The following is a 16,598-nucleotide window of genomic DNA, read 5'->3' on the forward strand; positions in this document are numbered from 1 at the left end:
CATTTTCTCTTCTCTCTGGTCCTCTCTCCCCACTAGTTCTTCCTCTTCCTTCTCCTCTTCCTCTCCTTACTCCTCCCACATTAGCTCTTTCCAACTTGTGGGGAAAATATACTGCTACAGTGGGCGGGTGTCCCTATCCCTTAAAGTGGACCTGTCACTGAGTTGGAATAGAGGTCTGCTTTGCCAAGTGAAGCCCAAGGCGTGGAGACAGGAGACTGTTTCACCTCTTTTCACAAATACACTCACATGTCGTGCCTACTCCCTCCTCTTCCTTTCACCTTCATTTTAATCTCATGCCTTGTACATATGTGTCATTGTCACCTTATCTTGGCTGTTTTTACAGTGTTGTCCATACTTTCAGTAGATACATAATACTTCATCTACTTTTATTTCTCCATAAGTGAATAGGCTCAAATCCAAGAGGTTGTGCCTTTTTTGTATTTATTTACTTACTCATTTGTATGCATAATATACAGAATATAGCATATAATATATAGTGAATAATCTATGTTGTATACCTTTTCCTTAAGATAATTTTATTTTATTTAGGAAACTGACAAAATTGTATGTATTTATATCCAGCATGGTGTTTCAAAGTATTTATTACATTAAGACTTTTTAAAATTAATTAAGTTAATTTATTCTTCTGTCATACATTACATCCTGACTGCAGTTTCCTCTCCATCCTCTGCTCTCAGTGGCTCATCCTCCAACCACTTCTTCTCCCTTTCCCTTTAAAAAAAGGACAGGCCTCCCAGAGGTATCAATCAAACATGACATATCAAATTACAACAAAACTAAGCACCCCCTTTCATATTAAGCTTGGATGTGGCAACCCAGTAGGAGGAAAAGGGTCCATAAGCTGACAAAAGTGTCAGAGACAGCCCCTGTTCCCACTGTTAGGAGTCCCACATGAAGACCAAGCTATACAACAATAACACATATGCAGAGGGCTTAGGTTAGACACATGCAAGACCCTGATTTATGGCTCAGGGCCTGTGAGCCTCTGGGAACACAGATTAGTTGATTTTGTGGGTTTCCATGTTGTGTCCTTGAGCCTTCTGGCTCCTTTCTTCACTTCTGTAGGATGCCTGATCACCACACAATGTTTGGCTGTGATTCTCTGCATCTATAAGGAGACTGATGAAGCTTCTCTGGTGATGATTATGGTAGGCTCTAGTCTACAAGTATAACAGAATATCATTAGGCATCATTTCAATGACTTTTTTCTGTACTTTTTTTTTTTTTTTAGTACTGTATAGTTCTATCTTAGGTCTCTGGGCTATTCAGCCTCTGTTTCCTGGAAATGTAGGCCATATCAGAGGTGGGCTTACTCTTGTTGATCTCAAGTTGGACTAGTCATTGGTTACTCCTATAATTTCTGTACCAAGCACATGTTATAGGGAGAGCAAATTATAAGTCTAAGGATTTTGTGCCTGGGTTGGTCTCCCAATCCTTCTTCTGAAAGTCTTTCCTGAACCTGGTCCAGGTTTTGTGTCCCCATGTTCCTAGGAGTCTTATCTAGGGTCATCCTGATAGATTCCTGGGAGTTTCCATTGCTCTAGGTTTCTACCCTCATCACAGAGATGCCCCACATTCCAGTTGTCTTTCTCAGCACTCTCTCCTTCCAACATCTCCAGACTCTACCCGTCCTGTTCCTGTTCCCACCCATCACCAGAGCATCCTTGATATCTGTTCTATTCGCCTGCCCCCCACCCCCAGCATCCATTCTTGAGCTCTTGTTACTTAACCTCTCTGGGTCTGTAGATTGCAGCATGATCATTTAGTTTACAGCTAATATGGACATATGAGTGATTGTCTTTCCAAGTCTGGGTTACCTCACTCAGAATGATTTTATTTACCTGCAAATTTTATGATGTTATGAAAAACCAGTTGAGTAATACTCCATTGAGTAAATAAACTAGATTTTCATTATCCATTCTTTGGTGGAGGGACCTATGGGTTGTTTCCAGTTTCTGACTATAACAAATAAAGCTGCTGTGAACATCGTTGAGTATGAACATTGTTGAGTAAGTGTCCTTATTGGATGGACCATTCTTTGGATATATGTCCAGGAGTGGTATAGCTGGGTCTTAAGGTCTCAATTTTTTGAGAAACAGCCAAATTGATTTCTGAGTATTTGTACAAGTTTGCACACACTTGCAATGGAGAAGTGTTCCTCTTGCTCCACATCCAGGCCGGCATGGGCTGGCACTTGTGTTTTTGATTTTAGCCATTCTGATTTGAGATTTTTGTCATACAGGTCTTTTACTTGCTTAGTTAAAGATATCCCAAGATATTATATATTTTTATGGCTATTGTGAAGGTTGTTGTTTCTATTATTTCTATCTGAGCCCCATTATCATTTGTAAATAGGGGCCTATTGAATTTGTTGGGTTAATCTTATATCTAGCCACATCATTGAAGTTGTTCCCTGGTAGAAATTTTGGGGTTGCTTATATATACTATCATGTCATCTGGCAATACAGATGCTTTGACTTCTTCCTTTCCAATTTTTATCTCCTTGAACTCCTTTATTTGTCTTATTGCTTTAGCTAGAACTTCAAGTACTATTTTGAAGAGCTGTGGGGAGAATGGACAACCTTGTCTTGTTCCTGATATTAGTGGAATTGTTTTGCGTTTCTCTTCGTTCATTCAATTTTATGTTGGTTAAAGGCTTGTTGTAAATTGCCTTTATTATGTTTAGATATGGGCCTTACATCTCTGTTTTCTCCAAGACTTTTATCATGAAGAGGTGTTGGATTTTGTCAAAAGCTTTCCCAGCATCTAATGAGATGACCATGTGAGTTTTTTTTTTCATTCTCTTTATATGGTAGAATACATAGCCAGAGTTTCGTATGTTGAACCATCCCATCCCTGCATCTATGGAATGGAGCCTACTTGATTATGATGGGTGATGTTTTTGATGTGTTCTTGGATTTTGATTGCAGGTATTTTAGTGAGTATTTTTTGCATCAATTTTCATGAGGAAGTTGATCTGAAATTTTCTTTCTTTGTTGACTCTGTGTGAGATTTAAGGACTCAGGGTGACTGTTGACTCATAAAATGAATTCAGCAATATTTAAGTGGGGTGGTTAGCTTGCACATGGGTGAGTGTGGGTCCTGTTGAGTGGAGTTGTGGTTTCCGTGGCTCTGGGGAGCAGAAGCACAGGAATTTGACTGAGTTCACTCCACGTAGTGCTGGGATGGTGCAGGGCACTGCCTGGCCGTACGGAGATCTCAGTCTGAGGCTCTGAGAATGGGTCTCCAGGCTAATGGCTGACCTAGAGGCCTTTGGCCTCTGTCTTTGGGCCCCCAGATGCTGCTGAGAGCCACGGAAGAACAGAGACTGGGGGCATACAGGCTGGACTGGCCTGTAGCCAAGAGGAACGAAGAGGGAGGGAAATCTTGACAGTGCCCCGTGGTTTGAGATTCTTGGTAAGGCACTCGCTTGGCTGAATCAAGGCTCAGGTCAGCTAGCTTGGTTGAATTGGCAGCCTCCATGGTTCGAACATACAGAAATCTTCCAGCAGGAGATTAGGTGGCAGTGGCTCATTAGTTAAAGGCCTTCTCTGTGGTTCTCCATTTCAGGGTCCCAAAGACACGAGGAAGTCCATGGTTTTAAAGGGTTTATTGTCATGGTTGAAGGTGGATGAATCTGGCTGTACCCCCCTAAAACTCAGGACAAACCTGAGTTAAATAGGGAGGGAGGAGGGTCTGAAAAAGAATGCTTAATTGGCTACACCCTCTGGCCTTCAGGTATTTCATTAATATGTAAACCTCTACCTGTGGAGGGGCTGGTAGTGGGATTGCCCTACGTGACTGAAAGACACTGATCAATGGAGGTCTTAGACTGTATGTCAGGATCCTGGAGTCTGGGAGCGTGGAGAAATGTATGCCCTCCCTCGCAGGGTCTCCGGCCATTTCTAGCCAGTGCTCTACCAGAAACCAAGCTATCCTTTTCATGGTCCCACATATTTATTCCTTTTCTATTTTGTGGAATAATTTAAAGAGTATTTGTAGCATCTCTTCTTTGAAAGTCTAGTAGAATTCTGCACTAATATCAATGACTGCTCTATTTCATTTCTTTAGGGATTATAGGTCTGATCTTGATTTAACTGTGGTAAGTGGTATCTTTCGGGAAAATGCTCATTTCTTTCAAAATTTCCAATTTTGTGAAGTACAGGACTTTGAAGTAAGACCTAATGCTTTTTGAATTTCCTCATTGTCTGTTTTTATGTCCCTGTTTTAATTTCTGATTGTGGTAATTTGGATACTGTTGCTCTGGCTTTTAGTTTGGCTAAGGGCTTGTCCATCTTACTGATTTTCTCAAAGAACCAACTTGTTATTGATTTTCTTGTATTGTTCTCTTTGTTGCTATTTCATTGGTTTCAGCCTTGAGTGTATTTCCTGTTGTATGCTCCTTTTGGTGTGCACTTGTTTTTGTTCTAGAGCTTGCTTAATGGAAGCACTCAATGCTATGAACTTTCCTCTTAGAATTACTTTCATTGTGTCCCCTAATTTTTGGTGTGCGGTGTGTTTATCTTTATCGAATTCTGGGAAGTCTTTAATTTCTTTTTTTATTTCTACCTTGACCCAGTAGCCATTCAGTAGAGACTTGTTCAGTTTCCATGAGTTTGTAGGGTTTAGCCATTGAAATCCAGCTTTAATCCCTGGTAGTCTGACTGGATACAGAGGATTATTTAAAATTTCTTGTATCTTTTGGGACTTGTTTTGTGACTGTGTATGCGGTCAATTTAGAGAAAATTCCATGAGGTCCTGAGAAAAAGTTATAATCTTTTTGTTTGTGTGAAATGTTCTATAAATATCCATTAGATGTAATTACATCATAAGGTCTGTTAGCTCCATTGTTTCTGCATTCAGTTTTTGATTGACCTGTTTATTGCTGAGAGTGAGGTATCAATGTTTCCCACTATTAACTATATGTGAGGTAACTTTTGTTGTAGTGGGGGGATTTCTTTTTTGGTTTTCTGGAGTCTTCCTGTATCTTAATAGGCATGTCTTTCTTAAGATGAAGATTTTTTTCTCTGATTTTGTTAAAAATATTTTCTGGGTCTTTGAGCTGGTATTCGTCTCCTTTTATTTCTATTATTCTTAGGTTTGGCCTTTGTAGGGGGGTGGTTCTGATGCTTTGTTTGGGAATCTGTGTTTACTGATGCCAAAGGGCCTCAACTTTAATTGGTTTTTGATCTATCAATAAAGATGCCAGTGGCTAATGGCTGGTCAGAAAGAAAGAGGTGAGAATTCCAGCTTCCTGCAGGCTAGGGAGAGGAGGAGAATTGAGATACTTGGGAGAGAGAGGCAGAACAGACTTGGAGCAACAGGGGAGATCTTCCACAATGTTGGTGGATAGGGAAAGTGTCCTGGAAGAATCTTGGGCAGCAAGACCTATCGACTTCACAGAAGGTAACTGGGCAACTCAGTTGAGGGAAAATTTAGAGGTGTTGAGCTAGGAGTGAAAATAAGGGCACATTTTAAAAAAAATAAGCTAGTTTAAAAATGAGTGTGAATGTGTCTTTTATCTGCAGATCTGAGATAGCTTCTTGGTAGGTGCATGTGATCAGTTGGGAACACAGAGCAGGCAGCCAACACTCCCGAAACCAATCCTTTCATAGATTCCAAGATTTTGGAATGTTTTGTGTCAGGATCTTTTTAGATTTAAACTTTTCTTTCATTTATGTATCAATTTCTTCTATTGTATCTTCTACCCCTGAGATTCTCTCTTCTATTTCTTGTGTTTTGTTCCTATAGTTCCTATTTGCTTATCTACATTTTCCGTCTCCATTTGTGCTTCCTTTATTGCTTATTGATTGTTTTGGTTGTAGGTGCCACAGTAGAGAGAGAAACTCACCAAAATGTTAAGCCTTCATTTTCCAAAGGAACAAAGGGATAAAGCCGCTTGGGGAAGATGGACACACAGCTAGCTAACTCTAGTTACTTTATTTAAACATTATACAAGGTTAATTGGGACTGGGAAAGGTTCCAGGTACCAAAGTTATCTTGACCGTTGCTAATCATGTGAGCAGACAACTCACACAAATCTCAATCCCTTTTGATCATGGCTAGCCATAATCAAAAGTAAGAACTACAGGTTTGCCAGGAGTGTCTTAGTACCAAGATCAGTACAGCTGCAAGCTCTGCATAGCACCAAGTGTAGACCTTCTGGAGAGATTGCCTTTCTTCAAGGTTCAAACAGTCTCATAACAATTTTTTAGCCTCTATTGATTGATCCAACTGTAGCAAAAGCTTTGCTTAAACATTTCACTGAAATCCAGACAAAAATCTTTTTACTATACATTTCATTTAAGGCCAGGCATGCATGCATATATATATATCTCACTACAATTGCTTATATTTTCATTTTCAGATTTTGCTCAGTTTTATTTTATTTTTTTCACCTGTTTGTCTTTCTTGACTTTCTTGGCTTTCTTTAAGTGTTTTATTTTTTCCTCCCATTGTTTGTGTTTTCCTGGATTTTAAAAAATATTTATTTTAAGTCCTCTATCATCTTTATAAAAATAGTTTTAAGGTCATTCTCTTGTGCTTCAGCTGTGTTGGAGTATCCAGGGCTTGCTGTAGTAGGTTAACTGGGCTGTGGTGGTGTTATATCTTCAAGGTTGTGGTTGACTGTGTTCTTATGCTGGCCTCTAAGCAACTGATTTTGGGATAATTATAGATTTACTTGCCAATTTCTGAATTTGTCTTTGTTGGATAGATGGATTGGTTTTCGTTTCCTTTCTAGTCTTCTGGCCTGAGTGGCAATCAGCCAGGTCCAGCAGGGTGTCTCTATTAGTGTTTTGGTAGCCAGTATGACCTTTGGGTACTGGCCTTGTCTCTGGAGTTCTGGAGTTCTTAGATGTGGAGTGGCCTCTTGGGTTCCAGGTACCATTGTGGTGTCTGGTGGAGCAGTGGGCTTCTGCTGGAGTTGTGGGCTATGGGGTTGAAATGAGGGGAGAGGGAACTTTTGAGGAAACTGGATGGGCTCTGAGGAAGCATTGGATATCTGGGATTCCAAATAGGTGTGGCCTCCAGTAGAGCAGTAGGTTTCTGTCAGAACTGTGGACTGGAGTATCTACATTAAGACTTTTGTGTGTCTGAGGATTGTAGTTTTCTTGTATTTTATGGCTAATGTCCACTTACAAGTGAGTACATGTCATAGGTGTCTTTGTGGGTCTGGGTTGCCTCACTCAGGATGATATTTTTTGTTTTTCTTTTTTAAAACTTTATTTACTTTATATCTGATCACTGTCTCCCTTCCTGGTCCTCCCCTCCCCCAGCTCATCCTCCACCCCTCTCCCTTTTTCTTTTGAGAGACTTGCTGAACCCCTGTGTATCCCCCAACTCTGGCACATTATATTTGTGCAGGCATAGGTGGTTCTTCTACTGCAACCAGACAAGCAGATTTAGGGGAATGAGTTCCACAGATAGTGGCATTGCAATAGACATTTCCATACCCAAGGACATTCATCTGAAATTTACTAATATTTAACCTCATTCCTGTAAGATGGTTATGCTTTAATTCTCTGAGGCTAGCCATCTCTTGGTTTTAATTTCATTCATTGATGAATGTCCTACTTAATTTTACTCCTGACCATTTCTGAATCTCAGCCTGTGGTAGTTTGAATGAAAATAAGCCCAGTGATCTTGTGTGTTTGAATACTTGGATCCCAGATGATGAACCTGGGAAAGATTAGTGGAACTGTGTGGCTTTTTTGGAGGAAGTATGTCACTGGGTGTGGGCTTTAAGGTTTGAAAAGACTCATGCACCATCCCCAGTGTACTCTCTGTCTCGTGCTTGTGTATTGAAATGTGTTTTTCTCCCCATCATCACGGACTTCCAACCTCTGAAACTAAAGTAAATTAATTGCTTTCTTTTACACGTTGCTTTGATTATGGTGTTTTATCCTAGTAGTAGAAAAGTAACTAAGACCTGACCCCAAGTAAGAAAACATGTTAAGCTAGGAAAAAAGTGAACTTATTGGTAGCACTAAAATGGTACAGGAACTGTAACCATTATTTGCAGAAGAGGTTTTTAATCTGGGATTATGATGCTACATTTTGGATGGATAAAGAAATAATTTTAGAATTAAGTGAAATGATTTTCAAATTTAAAGAATGTTCTTCTTCAAACAGGAGAAAGGTTAAGATACATTTGTAGAGAAATTTTAATCCAGAAACATGCCTGCTTTGGCAAGGGATCACATCCAAAGACCTATGTCTATGTGATCTGGATGGAAAGCAGTCATGCTCTGGATTAAAGTATGATAAGACTTGAATACAGACATGCCCTTACTACACACTTTTAATCCCAAACAATGCAGGTAATGTTGGTTTGTAGAAAGATGTGGTTGTGTTTGAAGGTGACTTCTAATTGAGGGGCAGACAAAGTGATGAATCAGTGAAAGATTTGACAGAATGAGTCAGAGATAGGATACATTCAACTCTCACAGAAGGGACAAGAAGGAGAGGCTACTTAAGAAAGCAGTGCAAAGAGAGGCGGGTTTGTTTGTTTGTTTGTTTGTTTGTTTTGATTTTTGCTTAATGGAGACAGGTTGCAGGTGAAGACAAAATAAGAAAAAGCCAGAAGATCAGAAGAGTTTAGGGCTAAGTAGAGAAACACAGGTAGAAGCTAAGACAAGGTAGCAGTTTGAATCAGCCAGCTTGGAGATGAATTAGGGTCAGAACAACTGGCCAGAGTTCAGAAAGAGCTAGAAAGGGTGATCTTACTCAACAGTAAGCCTCCAAGATGACAATTGAATATAATGAATAAAAGTTACATTTACATGATCTCCTTAATAGAAAAGTGGTTCTGAAGACAAATTCAGGATGGCAAATGCTACTCAGAGGTTAACAAAATTAAATCTCCACTGTGTCCTTGACATCATGTTCTACACAGAGCCCCCCTTGATTCAACAGGAGCATTTAGTGCATGGCATATAAAGGAGATGCATAGATAGATAAACTGGAACCTGATGTTTATTTTCTAGGTATTTTAAAGTCAGCAAGTGTTATAAGAATCTTAAGAAAGTCCTCTTTCACATTGAAAATGAACATGTCTCTATAAATATCAAGTTTGCTTCCTGTTTAAGGATTATTAATAATCTAATGATACAGTATTTTGAAGCTAGGTATTTGAGATATCAACTCTTCATTTTTGGGCCAGAGAGAATTCTCTTTATAGAATATTCTTCCAGATTTAAAATTTTATAATTGGGCTTACTTTCCTTCAGTGAATGTTATTATATCTCTCATCTCCATGTTTACCTCGATAGCACCTCTCCTAGTCATTCTGTACCAGAGATTTGTATATGTGACTCCACTTATCTGGTGTTTCTTACTATGTCTAGCTCTGCAAAAGGTCATTGGGTATGTCCTCATCAGACAGGCATTGAACAAGTAACAGAATTAATCTAGTTTATGGTTACAGTTTTGTAGCTCTAAAAATCCTAAATCTTCATAGATTTTATCTAGCCTCATGTATACACACACACACACACAAACACACAAACATACACTCATGTATGCACACACATACAGTCACTACTACCACTATGCTTTAAGATGAACCTATCTGAATAGAATTCTGTTAGGAGCCGCGTCCGCCATTGCAAGATGGCGCCGGTTTCCTGCTTCCTGGTTCTTCTTGCGAGCCTTGCTTGAATGTGCGCCTGCGCAAGGCGCGAAAACCAGTATGCTAATTTGGCGACATCATAAGAGCCAATGAGTGTGTGGCACGTCTCCTAAAGGTCTATATAAGCCATAAGCTTTTGGGGCTTGGCGTCCCTCGCCTCACTACCATCTAAGAGAGCTGTAACACTACCATCTAAGAGAGCTGTAACACTAAAAGAGCTGTAACAATAAAACTGCTGTCAGAAGAATCCTGAGCGTGGCGTTCTCCTTTTTGGCGAGGCGGCGCCCCGCAGAATTCATTGCTCCTGTATTCCTGAATTCATTTATTCTGTCTCATGTAGTTCACTAAAGTATATGATAGTAATTGTATTAATGTCATAGCTTGGACAGCTAAAATATTGACTATATAGAGAATTTCCCAGTAAGATATAAAACATCTGTTATGGCTAAACTTAAGAATCTGCTTATTCCAGACTAATCAGAGTTTTACAAATCAGTATTGGTAGCTGTTATGTAGGTCTTAGGAATCCTTACCTACTCATGCCCTCTGAACAGAGGGTATTTCAGCAATGCCTCTAAAATACACATTGAAAGCAATGTTCCTTTGATGGTTCATGATCATTTAATTAATCATAAAAATTTTAAATTCCTTTAGCTTGCTTAGAGCTTTTCCATTCTTTGTTTCTCAGTCATGTTCCCCAGTTTGTCCATCAGGAATCAGCTTCACTGCCCTGTGCTTCAGATCCATTGTTTTCTTCTAAGGTTTTTTATCTTTGTCAATGATTGCAAGTATCCTAGTCCACATATGGATGGTGTGTGTTTGTGTTTCACATGCATTTATAATTCTGTAAGTTCCCTTATAGCATTATGTTAAAGTAATACTAGTTGCAATCATAGATAACACCCATATTAATAATGGAGCACTAATACTTTTTCATACAGCAGTATAGCTAAGGAATTGTTGGTCTATCTTCAAAGCTATAGTCATGAACCTAGGTTCCTCTATCATCTAATTCAGTGGTGCCATGGTCATTTGTGAATTTCTCCACTCAGGTCAGCTTAGAAACATAAAAAGATTAGTGGAGTTTTAAGTGCAGATACATTACCTGTAATCTACCCCCTTCCCTTGGAATTAAAGCAGAAACGCTCATAAAGAATTCCTTCTTAACTAGTAATTCTTCATTCACTATGGATACTGGACTTCAGCTCCACCTAATATTGGATTTCTTTTGAAGTTTAGGGATTCTTCAGAAAACATTCAGTAGCTGAATAAACTTTCATTCAAGACTAGTGTTTATATAGTAATGTGTGCATCAAGTATTGCTTTGTATTTTCTTTGTGAAGTCTGCTACTAAGCTTCTTTGAAAAGTGTCTTGTGTTTTATGGAGAGAAGCACATGTGTACATACATATAATCCAGTTTAAGTCAATAAACTAAACCAGACCAATGTAAAATATAGCACAAAACTTTGTGGTTCTTTCCTTTGGGGATTTTTGCTGTATAGACTCGTGGTATATGAGCCTATATATGGATGTGGTTGAATTTCTTTTGTACTCTCATTTGGAGGCCATAGGAGAGCATCAAGTTTTATCTCAGTTATTCTCCATCTTATTCTCTTCATATGGGGTCTCACAGAACCTGGAGCTCACTGTTTCTGTTTTCTTCCTGAACTAGCTACACAGAAAGCCCATGGACATTCCTCTTTCAGTCCTCTTCCTCAGCACTGGTGTTACAGATGCTTGTGGCCACAACTATATTTTTACATAAATTCTTGGGATCCAAACTTGGTTCTCATGCCTATGGATCAGGTGATTTTACCCATACATCCATCTTCCCAGCCAATTTTTTGTTTGTTTGTTTGTTTCAATACAGGAGTCTCTTAAGGCTATTTTTCTCGTGGAGATATAAATGTAGACCAAATAAAAAGTTCCAATGAAGTCCAGCTTTATGAATCAGTGAGTCTGCTAGGCTTATTATGAGAGCATAGGTGAAAGATTATTTATCAGAGTATGGGTGATGCCCAAACAGCTGATCAACTGAAAATTCCCATGCTTATATGGGTGACAACTCCTTCAATCTGCATAGAAAGAGTTCCTCTTTTAGTTAACCTTCTATTTCTTATCTACTCTAGAGCAGAGGCTCTTCATTCCTAATTCTGTGACTCTTTGATACAGTTCTTTGTATTGTGGTGGCCCTTCAACCGTAAAATTATATATTTGCTACTTCAAAACTGTAACTTTGCTACTATTATGAATAGTCACACAAATATCTGATATGTAGGATATCTGGTTGTGACTTCCAGGTTGGGAACTACTGCTCTAGAGGTTCCTGAGAACATATACAGATGGGGACAGGATTACATTTCAGCTTGGGCAGGACACAGAAGAGAGTGTGACTGTTATCTCAAGAGAGAATCTGATGAGTCTTTTACCACTCTTTCTATGAGGCAGTCTTAATTGACTGGGCTTTGGGAGGGTTTCATGCAGGTAATACAGCTTCTTTGATTTCAAATGTTAATCTCCTCAGGCCTCAGCAGGGGAAAAAACCCATGAGCTGTGATACAAGAATCAGAGAAGGGCCCATGCTTATCGCACAAATATAGGGGGAGGAGCAAGAGAGGCCACTGAAAAAAAAAGAGACAGTATTTATAAGTCTCTCATGTCAAATAGGCAACATGGATTTAATCCTAATGTCTTGAACCTAGAATTGCCCCTAAGCTCTAGTAACTGTATTTCAAGGATCAAATAAGTTTTGTAATTCAGGTAAACTTTGCATACCTGTATTTTATACTCCTACAACTTCCTTGATAATCACCACTAACTTGTTGCTTGGCATTGCCATTGGAAAGCCCAAACAAAATTAGGTCACTTTTTTTTCTAAAGTTCACATCCACAAGTAAGAAATGTTATTGTTCATAGCAGTCATCTGAAATCATGTGACCTGGGTGAGTCTATGTGTAGTGTAGTTATGAAATCTTAGATTATTCACTGATTTTTAACATACATGTTGTGCCCTTTCTCTGACATTTTGCCCTTTTGACATTTTATTAGACTATGTTAACTAATCAAAACAATGGGTTTGATATGACAGTTTATAGACATGTGTGTTCTACTTTGATTATCTTCATTCAGCCTCCGTTACTCTCTCAAGATTTTAAGTCTTGAGTGGCACAATTTGAAGCATGAATACACCTAGATTCACCAATACACATCTTGATTTGCTAATTTCAGTTCAAAATAATTGATGTTGGCCACATCAGTAGCTAAAAATAGTGTTAGGAACTTGTTGATCTGTTAGAAAACAAATAATGAGCTAATTAAGAATTTACCTTATTAAGAACTCACTTATTGTGTTAGGATTTTGGGTTACATTAGGCAATTTCCCATCTTCTTCATCGATTTCTCAAGGCAAGACATCAGGTTCCTTAATACTCAGAGGTAGAATGAAATAAAACTGGACAAGAAAATCAAGGAGATGAGATGTAGACAAAATACAGAAGTACAAATAGTTTTTTTGATCTAGAAATCTGTAGGTGATTTTTAAAGTCCTACGCCCTACAGAAGCAATTCCAATAGTTAGAGACCAATGCAAAGGAATCCTGTTGAGTTTAAGCTGTGATCCAAGGAAAGTTTCCAGGAGGAGACTGTCAAGTGGGCATGGGTAGGAGACAGGATAATGGCAACCTGATGGAGTCTTCTTGCTAGAGGAAACCTGCTTGAATAGTTGCTCTAGATGACCTGCCATTTTTCTTATAGTTCTCCTAGAACATAGCAGCATCTGTCACAGCAAGAAACAGAACCAAGCCTGCTAGGGGTTCTTAGGTTCCTTCGCTGTGAGGTTTGAGATAGGTGGGTCTCCAAGTAGTACCAGAAATGAGTCTGTCTGCATAGAAAATGAGAAATGTTGGGAGTTTGCAATAATCTGTGGGACCAAGCTTTCAGAGTTTAAAGAAAGGCAATTTGTAAGACAGTGATGCTGATGAAATAAACATGCCAGATGTCTCATTTCATCTTACACATGCTCAATCATCCTCCACCCATCCTTTGTCTCTTTATGGAATTTTAAGTGGCACTCAAATAATATTTTCTCAGTTGGATTTCCTATAGTCATTGTCTCAATCCCCTGCCATTCCCTTGGTAACTCATTACAATTTGGCTTCTATTAGCATGAAACTTCAATTCATAAATAACTGCCAGCTTCCAAACTGTCAAATTCAAGAAAAAAAATTGACATTCTGCTTTGACATAATATCTTTTCCTTTCTTATTACCTAAAGTCCTCCCCTGTTTTCCTTTACTCTTCTTTTTTTTTTTTTTTCATTTTTTTTGCTTTTCTTGGACATGTGGAAGGCTCCTCTGATTGCCTACACATCTTCCCTGGTTGATCTAGACACCAAATTCATTTATTTTACAGGAGAGTTTATAAAAATTGAAACAGTTATTGAACTATGCATTCCTTATCTATCTAGCATGTATCTATAGCTTGATACACATTCCTTTGGGAGTATCAGGTAATTGATGCTCTGGTTAGATTTTAGGTAGCTTTGGGGCAGGAGTCTCATCCCTATAAAGCCAGTATCTATCATAGGAAGTACCAAAGCATTTAAAAATAAATTCATGTTTCTTGGTTTGCTACCTCCTTAGATTGAATGTAGTAGAATATTACACCCCCTGCCTTTGGCCTAGTGAGCGTGAGTGGGCTTCCTGGGAAGAGCCCCTGAAGTGAAAAGACTGGTGCTGCATGACTCAGCTACCCAGCATGTTGCCTCAGATTCTTCTAGCCTCTACAGTATGTCAGAGAAATGACCTACATTCCGAATCACTCTATAACTCAAGAAGGAAATTCAAATGTAAAGGGAATTCGTCTCAGTTCAGGCAAACATCAGTTATCAGAAGACTGAGATAATAAAAATGAAGGATTGAAGAAGCAAGAATTGCTGACAGCAGCAGTTCAAAAGTAGGACAGTTTAGACAAAGTTACTTGGAGGAAGAGGACACTCACTAACTCAAATTGTATATCTTTCTACTAGCTTCTTATCTGGTAGGGGTACTTCTCTCCAGCCCCTAACCCATTCTGCCCTCCAAGCCATGCTGTACCACCCCCTAACTTACTCAATATCTGATTAATGGCCTCCTTTTTTAATTGTTTAATATATGTATATATATTTTAATCCTAAATTTCTAAATACATTTTTCTCAGTCTGTATAATGTTAATTATATGTATATATTTGCAGTGCTTACCATTTGGTATTGATTATGCAATGTTCTATTTTTCCTGGATACTTTGCAGAAAGAGCTGGATTTGACCTGAAAATCTCTTTCCTGAGAGCTTGCTTTCAAGGTACCAGAAGCACCATACAAGGATTTCAAAGGAGGGAATCAGCCAATAGTCCTCTTAGCTGTGATGCCTGTGAACAAGTAACATTATAAATCTTTATGTTTAAAGAAAAAAGTGACCATGAATCTGAAAGAGAGCAAAGAGTTTGGAGAAAGCACATAGGAGTATTAGGAGACCAGAGAGACAGGGAAAAGTCTAATGTCCAGACAAGAAGCTAGTAGAAAAGGTAGAAATGGTCAGAGTAGCATTATAACCATAAGGGTATAGTGGTGGCATCCATACCTTGGCAGTAACCAACACATCTCTAATTGTTTCTTAGACATGTTCAACAATAGAGAAATCATACCTGGCACTAGAGATGGTACTTTTTAATCTTGTGACCACAGAAAACTGCTGCCGGGATATTCCCTTGTCTGGAGTTGTTCTGCTGTTGTCACAGTGTAGTCACAATATAGAAACTTGCTATTTGAAGCTCCAAAAGTGAACTTATTCAATCCCTCATGTGGTCTATTAGTTACTTCTGCACTGAGATGACAAAATATCTGAAAAGAACAACTTGAAGAAAGTGTTTAACTCACAGTTTTAGAGGACTCAGTCTAGAGTTGTGTGGTTCCGTGTGTGAGCAGAACATCTGGCATTAAAAATGTGTGACAGAAGAGCTGTTCAAAGCATGGGAAGCCATGAGTCAGAGAACAATGAAGGACCCAGGGCCTGTGAACCACTCCAAGGGCCTATCTCCAGTGACCTACTACCTTTCCCTTCTAAATGTTCCTCAGCCTCACAAAGCCCTGCCACCAGCTTGGGAGCAAGCATTTGAGACATGAGCATGTGGGGACATTTCAGATTCATGGCATGACAAGTGGAAATTACTTTTAGGTTAAATTACACCTTTGAAATGAAATGGATATTCTAAACATGTAATATGAACTCATCGTAGACACAGGTCATGTTTTGAGTCAAATGACTTAATACTTGCAAGTGCCAAGTAAAACGTTTTTCTGTGGATCTACTTTTCTGGAGGAATTGGTCCTTGAGGGTCTCTTTGTCTCCATCAAGTTTCAGTCTGTGTTCTTCTGGTTGACATCTTCTCTTCCTTGGAAATCCAGGCTGAAACACAGGGGTGTATTCCAGTGATTATTAATTCTCAAGGGGGCACTTAGCCCAAAGCTGACAGAGACAAGGCTCCCTAGCTAGTAATCACTAGTCTTCAAGTTTGGTCTATATTTTATTCTTAAATTCATTCAGGTGTTATTCAAGAAACACTAAAAAAAAAAACAAAACAAAAAAAACAAGCAAATGATCCAAATGACCAATCACTCATCCAATCACCCACCTTAATAACAAGCTGGCAGCACAAGTACTACTTTTCAGAGTAAGCAATGATGATTTGGATACCATCAAGTGACTCAGTTACAGTATCTGCCTCTATCCATTTTTAAACAACTTTAAAAATAGCTGTCTTGTGTTTTAAATTAACATTTAATATACAGATGCCAAATAAAGCTAGTTTCCTTCTTTCCTCCCTTCCTCCCTTTCCCCCTTCTTCCCTTCCTCCCTTCCTCCCTTCCTTCCTTCCTTCCTTCCTTCCTTCCTTCCTTCCTTCCTTCCTT

Source organism: Grammomys surdaster, unplaced genomic scaffold (assembly GCF_004785775.1).
Source record: "Grammomys surdaster isolate TR1022 unplaced genomic scaffold, NIH_TR_1.0 63, whole genome shotgun sequence".
NCBI lineage: Eukaryota > Metazoa > Chordata > Mammalia > Rodentia > Muridae > Grammomys > Grammomys surdaster.